General features: G+C 62.2%; 1 non-coding gene and 1 pseudogene across 1 annotated transcript; both read left to right on the plus strand.

The window, feature by feature from the left end:
* Positions 1-1,637: 1,637 nt before the first annotated feature.
* Positions 1,638-1,790, plus strand: LOC129131541 (5.8S ribosomal RNA). Its single transcript, XR_008535689.2, has one exon. It is a non-coding gene; the product is annotated as a 5.8S ribosomal RNA (ribosomal RNA).
* Positions 1,791-2,707: 917 nt separating this feature from the next.
* The window catches only part of LOC129131494 (28S ribosomal RNA), an 8,288-nt pseudogene continuing 3,495 nt past the window's right edge, over positions 2,708-7,500 (plus strand).

Raw genomic sequence — 7,500 nt, forward strand, 5'->3', positions numbered from 1 at the left:
AAATGCTGTGGGTTTGCCGAAAGGGGCCGGCGGGGGCAGGCAGCGGTTTAAAGACTTGGGCGGCTCAGCGTGGCCCGCCGTGGTAGCTGTGGTGCCGGTGGCGGTGGCGGCAGGCATACCGGGCGGTGGCCATGCGGGGTGCCACTGAGGGGTGGGGAGCAGCTACTCCCACTGATCCCCTGCAGTGGTTGTCCCGTTGCCACCGGCTGCGCTTGTCCGTCACTGTCGTTGTCCCGCCCGCGCCGCGGGGGTAAACCGTGCTGCGCCAGGGAGGGGTGCCCTGTCCCCCCCTCTCCATGGTCCATGGGGGCCCACCTGCTCGCCTCGCCGTAATGGGCGACGCCGGCAGAGAGTGTGCCCTCTCTGCCCTTCCTCAGCCGCGGGATCCGGGCCCCTGGGGCCCACCCGCACTCTCTCTCCTCAACCCGCTGCTGCGGTCTCTGGCACGCGCGGCGCTGCATCCAGCACCTCTCCTCCCCTTGATGGCCTTTTCTCCTCGAACGCGCACCGGCAGTGCCGTTGTCCGCCAGCCGTCCCCTGGCTCGACTGCCTGCCTGCTGGTGGGGGCGAGCGCTCGGTGGGCCCTCCGGCAGCGGAGGCCCGTGAGTGCAGGCGATCCTGTGCCGTGCGGCCGCGGCGCCGCTCGACGCGTGTCCCTCCCTGCGGGGACGGTCAGCCGGAAGGCGCCCGCCGTCAGCCGGTGGCGGTCCCGTCCCGGGCCCCGCTCGTCGCATCCTCCATCGCCCTTCCTGGCTGCGTGTGGGCCGCAGGAAGGCGCACAGGGCAGCCGCAGGGGTGCTTCTCCCCGCCTGGTCTCCGCGTGCAAACGAGGAGCACAGGCCTTGCACCCCAGCTCAGCGCCGTCCTGCCTTCTGCCGGGCGCATGCCCGAGGTAAGGGGCCCCGGCGGTGCGACGCAGCGGTGGCAGTCCTGGGAGTGCAGCCCCGGTGGCAGTGGGGTCTGCCGTCCGGCAGGCCTTGGGCCCTGGCTATGCCAGCTTGGCTCTCGGTGGCGCCCGCCTCAGGGCTGGCAGCAGAGCGCATCCACTGGTCTCTCACCCACCCGGCAGGGGAGCGGTCCCGCAGGAGGCATGCCGGCGGGGGCTGATCATCGTCGCGTGCCGTCTCGAGCCAGGGGAAGGCCGTGCAGTGGGGAAAGAGATAAGCCGGCCGTGCAGCGGCACAGCGGCACTCTGTGAGGCCCGCGGCGTCGGGGGCCAAGGGAGAGCCGCCGTGTGTGGGGGCCGATGGCCACGCGCCCCCAGCCGCATGCCGTGTGTTTTGTGCCTGTCGTCCCGTGAAAGTGAGACGTGGGTGGGCTGCCGTGCCCTCCCGCATTCCAGCGCGTGCCGCGTGGCCCTCTGCGTGGAGGCCGAGCCGAGCCCGGGTGCCTGGTCCGCCTCCGAAGGACAGCATTTGTGAGGTCGGCGTCACCCCTCGCGGGGGAGGCGGTCAGGAGCGCAGGCTCCCCCACCTCTTGGCCGGCCTTTGGAGCGTGGGTTGCTCCAGTTGGTTTTTATTCCACCTTCCGTTTCTGTGTGCTCGTACGGTCAAAGCCAGGTGCGCACCCCCGCGTCCTTGGCCCCAGAGTAACAAAAAAAGGGGCCGCTTGGCGTGAGCAGTGCCCGAAAGCCAGACAACTCTTAGCGGTAGATCACTCGGCTCGTGCGTCGATGAAGAATGCAGCTAGCTGTGAGAATTAATGTGAATTGCAGGACACATTGACCATTGACCATTCGAAGGCACGTGCAGCCCTGGATTCCTCCCGGGGCTACGCCTGTCTGAGGATCGCTTGATGATCAATAGCCATCTGGGGGCCACGCTAGCGGCACGGCTGGGGTTGCCTCTCTGGCCCGTTGCCCGCAGTGGGCGGCGGTGGCGGTGGCAGCAGTGGCATCCCACTGGTGCCCGAGGGAAGGCAGTCAGGGGTTCGGCGAGGGAAGCGTTTCCCTAGGAGGCCTCGATCCCTTCACTGCGGCCTGGCGGGCGTCGTCGCAGTCGTCGTCTTTGCAGTCGTCATTGTTGCCGTGCAGGGCCTTAGTCCCCCTAAATGCAGACTCGGGGAGCACTCCGTTGCTCCCCGCTCCCAGAGCAAGCCGCTGGGGTGGAGCTCGTCCTCGCCGGGACCGTGCCGTGGATGCGGTGGCACGGCAGCCTGGGGAGAGCGAGAGACGGCATCGAAAGGCGCTGCCAAGGGCCAAGAGAGAAAGAGAGAGGAGGGCGAGAAGGGGAGGCGAGGCATGGCCTCGCCCCCAGCGTCCCCCCGCACCGGCGGCTGTCTGCAGGTGGGAACCACGGCGGTACCGTGCCATGCTTCCGAGCGCGTGCGCGTGGCGAGAGCGCTGGGGATGGTTGTTCCGACCCCGTCCTCCCTTCGCCCACCCCCTCCTCTTCTGTCGCGGTCTCGGGGCGCGCCGAGGGACGCCGTCGTTCCTCTCTCTCTCCCCGCTGATGCCGTTGTGCGCGCCACCGCCCGGCCGGTCCTCCCGTGTGGGGCTATCTCTGCCCCACTCCCTTTTCAGTTCTCGTCTCCAGGATGGGGCTCTCCATATCCTCGTCGCTCGTTCATGCGCACGCGCACTCTCTCTCTCTGGCTCCCTCCGGAAGCGCGGAGAGGAGGGGGGGACTGGCGGCGTAGCGGGCGGGGGAGACACGGCGGCCATTGTCGCGCGTGCCCCCATGCGCGGCATGGCCGAGCTTTGGGATTGCAAGCTCAGATCAGACGTGGCGACCCGCTGAATTTAAGCATATTAGTCAGCGGAGGAAAAGAAACTAACGAGGATTCCCTCACTAACGGCGAGCGAAGAGGGAAGAGCCCAGTGCCGAATCTCCACCCCATGGTGGGGCGTGGGACATGTGGCGTACAGAAGCCCCCCTCCCCGGTGGAGCTCTTGGGGGACCCAAGTCCTTGTGACTGAGGCCGTAGCCCGCGGATGGTGTGATGCCGGTAGTGGCCCCCCGGCACACCAGGCCCGGGGCTTCTCGGAGGCAGGTTGCTTGGGAATGCAGCCCAAAGCGGGTGGTAAATTCCATCTAAGGCTAAATAGCGGCACGAGACCGATAGCCAACAAGTACCGTAACGGAAAGTTGAAAAGAACTTTGAAGAGAGAGTTCAAGAGGGCGAGAAACCGTTAAGAGGTAAATGGGCGGGGCCCGCGCAAACCGCCCGGAGGATTCAACCCAGCGAGTTGCAGTCGGCCAGCGTGGGTTCGGCGGATCCTTGCCTCCACCTCCCCTCCGTCCCCCGGGTAAACCCCGTGCGTGGGGCGAGCTGGGGGGGCAGGCCGGTGCGGGGACCGCCACCTGACCAGGCAGCCGGCCATGGCCGGGCACATTTCCTCTGCGGCGGTGCGCCACGACCAGCTCTGGGTCAGCTGGGAAGGCCTCCGACGGGCAAGTGGCCAAGCGCCGCGCGAACGGCGGCGGGTGTTACAGCCCCCGGGCAGCAGGTCTTGCTGAATCCCGGGGCCGCGGGAGAGGACCGCCGTAGCACCCTCCTCCCCCCCCGTTGGCGGCGCCGTGGTTGGGGGCGTCGCTTTTCCCCCGACCTCCCCCTCCTGGGGGTGGGGAGGGTGGGGGCGGCGTCCCCGCAGTGCGGCGTTTCACGCAGGGGTGCAGGGGCCGAGCCCACGGACCCCCAGCACCACTGTCAACCAGGGCGGACTGTCCTCAGTGCACCCCAACCGCGCGGCGCCGCTGGGCCGGGCTTGACAGGCTGTGCTCCGGCGCCCAGGGTCAGCTACCCACCCGACCCGTCTTGAAACACGGACCAAGGAGTCTAGCACGCGTGCGAGTCAGGGGCCGTCGTCGAAAGCCCGCGGTGCAATGAAGGTGAGGGCTGCCGCGCCCCTGCTGAGGTGGGATCCCGGGGCGCGTGTCGTGCCTGGCAGCCCCAGGCGCACGACTGGCCCGTCTCGCCCGCCGACCCCTTGTGGGGCCGGGGAGGTGGAGCGTGAGCGTCCGTGCTAGGACCCGAAAGATGGTGAACTATTCCTGGGCAGGGCAAAGCCAGAGGAAAACTCTGTGTGGAGGTCCGTAGCGGTCCTGACGTGCAAATCGGTCGTCCGACCCGGGTCTAGGGGTGAAAGACTAATTGAACCATCTAGTAGCTGGTTCCCTCCGAAGTTTCCCTCAGGATAGCTGGCACTCGGCAATGGGCAGTTGTACCTGGTAAAGGGAATGATTAGAGGTCTTGGGGTCGAAACGATCTCAACCTATTCTCAAACTTTCAATGGGTAAGGGGGCCGGCTCACTGGCGTGGAGCCGCGCCGTGGAATGCGAGTGCTCAGTGGGCCACTTTTGGTAAGCAGAACTGGTGCTGCGGGATGAACCGAAGGCCGGGTTAAGGCGCCCGATGCCGACGCTCATCAGAGCCCAGAAAAGGTGTTGGTTGATCTAGACAGCAGGACGGTGGCCATGGAAGTCGGAATCCGCTAAGGAGTGTGTAACAACTCGCCTGCCGAATAAACTAGCCCTGAAAATGGATGGCGCTGGAGCGTCGGGCCTATACCCTACCGTCGCCGGCAGTGCGATGCCCACGGGGGTTAGGCCGCGACGAGTAGGAGGGCCGCTGCGGTGTGCCTCGAAGCCTGGGGCGTGGGCCAGGGTGGAGCCTCCGCAGGTGCAGATCTTGGTGGTTGTAGCAAATATTCAAACGAGAGCTTTGAAGGCCGAAGTGGAGCAGGGTTCCATGTGAACAGCAGTTGAACATGGGTCAGTCGGTCCTAAGCGATAGGCGAGTGCCGTTCCAAAAGGGTGGGCGATGGCCTCAATCGCCCTCAGCAAAGGGAGTCGGGTTCAGATCCCCGAATCCGGAGTGGCAGAGACGGGCGCCGCGAGGCGCCCAGTGCAGTGACGCATCCGATCCTGGAGAAGCCAGCGGGAGCCCCGGGGAGAGTTCTCTTTTCTTTGTGAAGGGCTGGGCGCCCTGGAAAGGGTTTGCCCCGAGAGAGGGGCGCACGCCTTGGAAAGCGTCACAGTTCTGGCAGCGTCTGGTGAGCTCTCGCTGGCCCATAAAAATCTGGGGGAGAGGGTGTAAGACTCGCGCCAGGCCGTACCCATATCCACAGCAGGTCTCCAAGGTGAACAGCCTCTGGCATGTTGGAACAATGTAGGTAAGGGAAGTTGGCAAGCCGGATCCGTAACTTTGGGATAAGGATTGGCTCTAAGGGCTGGGTCGGTCGGGCTGGGGCGCAAAGCGGGGCTGGGCGCATGCTGTGGCAGGACGAGGCACCGCACGCGGGTGAGTGCGCTCCGCGTGGCCCGCCCGGCACGCACGTCGTCGACTCTGGACACACGCCGGGCCCTTCCCTTGGATCGCCCCAGCTGCAGCGGGCATCGCCCGCCCTCCCCTCCACCCCCCCTCCGCCTTGCCGCAGCTGGCGCCCCAGCGGGGCCGCCACCATCGTCGTAGCACGCCGCTGCCCCGTCGGTTCCTGCCGGCGGGCTCCCCGCGGCGCACGGCCGTGGCCAGCGTCAGCCGAGCAGTTCGCACGGGGGAGGGTCCCTGGAGGGGGTCCCTGGGCTGGCGCCCCACCTCGGCCGGTGCCTAGCAGCCGGCTTAGAACTGGTGTGGACCAGGAGAATCCGACTGTTTAATTAAAACAAAGCATCGCGATGTGATTTCTGCCCAATGCTCTGAATGTCAAAGTGAAGAAATTCAATGAAGCGCGGGTAAACAGCAGGAGTAACTATGACTCTCTTACTACCTGAAACCTGGCCCCCCGGTTGGACAGGGGCGACGGGTTCGGAGGTGGGCTGAGCACCCATTCCGTTCCCGATGTTGAATCCGGTCATGACTCGGCTATTCCAAATCCAAATCCGTTTCTTGGAGGAGGAAACTGGGGGCGGCCGTTCCACCTTACTAGGGTATCAGTGGGCACTCAGACCTCCTGAGATGATTTTGTAACATCTACAACCACCAAATTGACAGAAAATTAATTTGGCTTGCTGGTGAATTTTTCTCTAGAACTGTATAGGTCAGATCTGCAGGAGCATGTACAGGGGGTGGTTCATGTTTCTGTTAATGGGGGGGTGTTGAACGGGTTTCCTGAGGTGTTTGAACAGCCTACACCACAACTGAGTGAGGAGGACAACTTAATCCTAGTCCCCCTAAGGACGATGATCAGAATGTACTTGAGAAGGGAGGCAGTGGGAAGGGGGAAGAGGGTACACCAGAGGCATTGCCTCCAGTGCCTGAGGTCCACAGTGAACAAGCACCGGATGACATGGTGAAGGTGACTGTTCCTGACAAAAATCCACCATGTCCTTGCTGTGGTACCCGTCTCAACTCGATGTTGGCCCTAATTGAACACCTTAAGGGGTCTCACGGGAGGAAGTGGGTGTGCTTTCAGTGTGCCTAGTGTGGGAGGGAGAATTTTAACCATCACAGTACTGTTTGTCATTTTGCAAAGTGCAAGGGTCCGAAGGATGCGGGGCCTCCAGTGGGAGAGTGGATATGTGAGGTATGCAGTAGAGATTTTATGACTAAAATTGGCCTAGGACAACACAAAAGATTGGCACATCCACTGGTTAGAAACCAGGAGAGGATCAATGCTTCCCAACCGAAAGAAACATCAAACTGAGGAGCCCACAAAAGATGCTGGACAAAGGAGGAGGAAGAGCTACTTGTCAAGCTGGAGGTACAGTTCGAGAGTCACAGAAACATTAATAAGCTCATATCGGAACACTTAACAAGCAAAACAGCTAAGCAGATTGGTGATAAAAGGAGAATGCTGCTCAGGAAGAATGGAGTGGGTGGGGGAGCAGCTGGGAACTTGAAATCAGAACCTGGGTCAAGTCATCAATCCCAGGCAGGAACTGTGAACAATGGACTTGGGGGGAACCACCAGCCGGGAGGACCAGCTGCTGGGAAGGGAACAATAGAGACATCTGGACACACCTTGATAGGGATAATGGTCCCTGGGAAACCATTGGCCAGCAGAGGGCAGGGTGACTGCAGGCTTGTTATCAGAAAAGGATCAAAGAACGTTTATCAGAGGGGACAATTAACAACTTCCCCAGAGCATTTGAACAGTTATTAGAAGGCCAAAAGGTGCGACCACTGCTCAATCAGACAGGGCAGGACTGCTTTGGTTGCCTGGAATCAGTGAGCCAAATAAGAACAGCACTCCGGGGGAAAAGCAAAAAGGAAACTCGGGAGGAGCAGCCAAGAAAACAGTTTCAGAAGTGGATGAAGGACACAGCGATCAAAAGAGGTAACTACCTCCGCTTTCAGCGTTTATTCCATCTAGATGGGGAAATTAGCGAAGATCATTTTGGACGACATCGAATGTCTGTCCTGTGATGTATCACCCAGTGAAATTTATTCGGTATTCAAGGCCAGATGGGAAACACCTGGACAGTTTGGTGTGAGACTTGAGAGTCTTTGGAGACTTTGAAATTAAAGGGAAGGCCCACCATAAGGCCTTCAGGGACTTAATTACGGCCAAAGAAATTGAAAAGAATGTGCAGGAAATGAGCAAGGGCTCGGCACCAGGTC

The sequence above is a fragment of the Agelaius phoeniceus genome, chromosome 7 (genome assembly GCF_051311805.1).
Source record: "Agelaius phoeniceus isolate bAgePho1 chromosome 7, bAgePho1.hap1, whole genome shotgun sequence".
In the NCBI taxonomy this organism is placed as follows: domain Eukaryota; kingdom Metazoa; phylum Chordata; class Aves; order Passeriformes; family Icteridae; genus Agelaius; species Agelaius phoeniceus.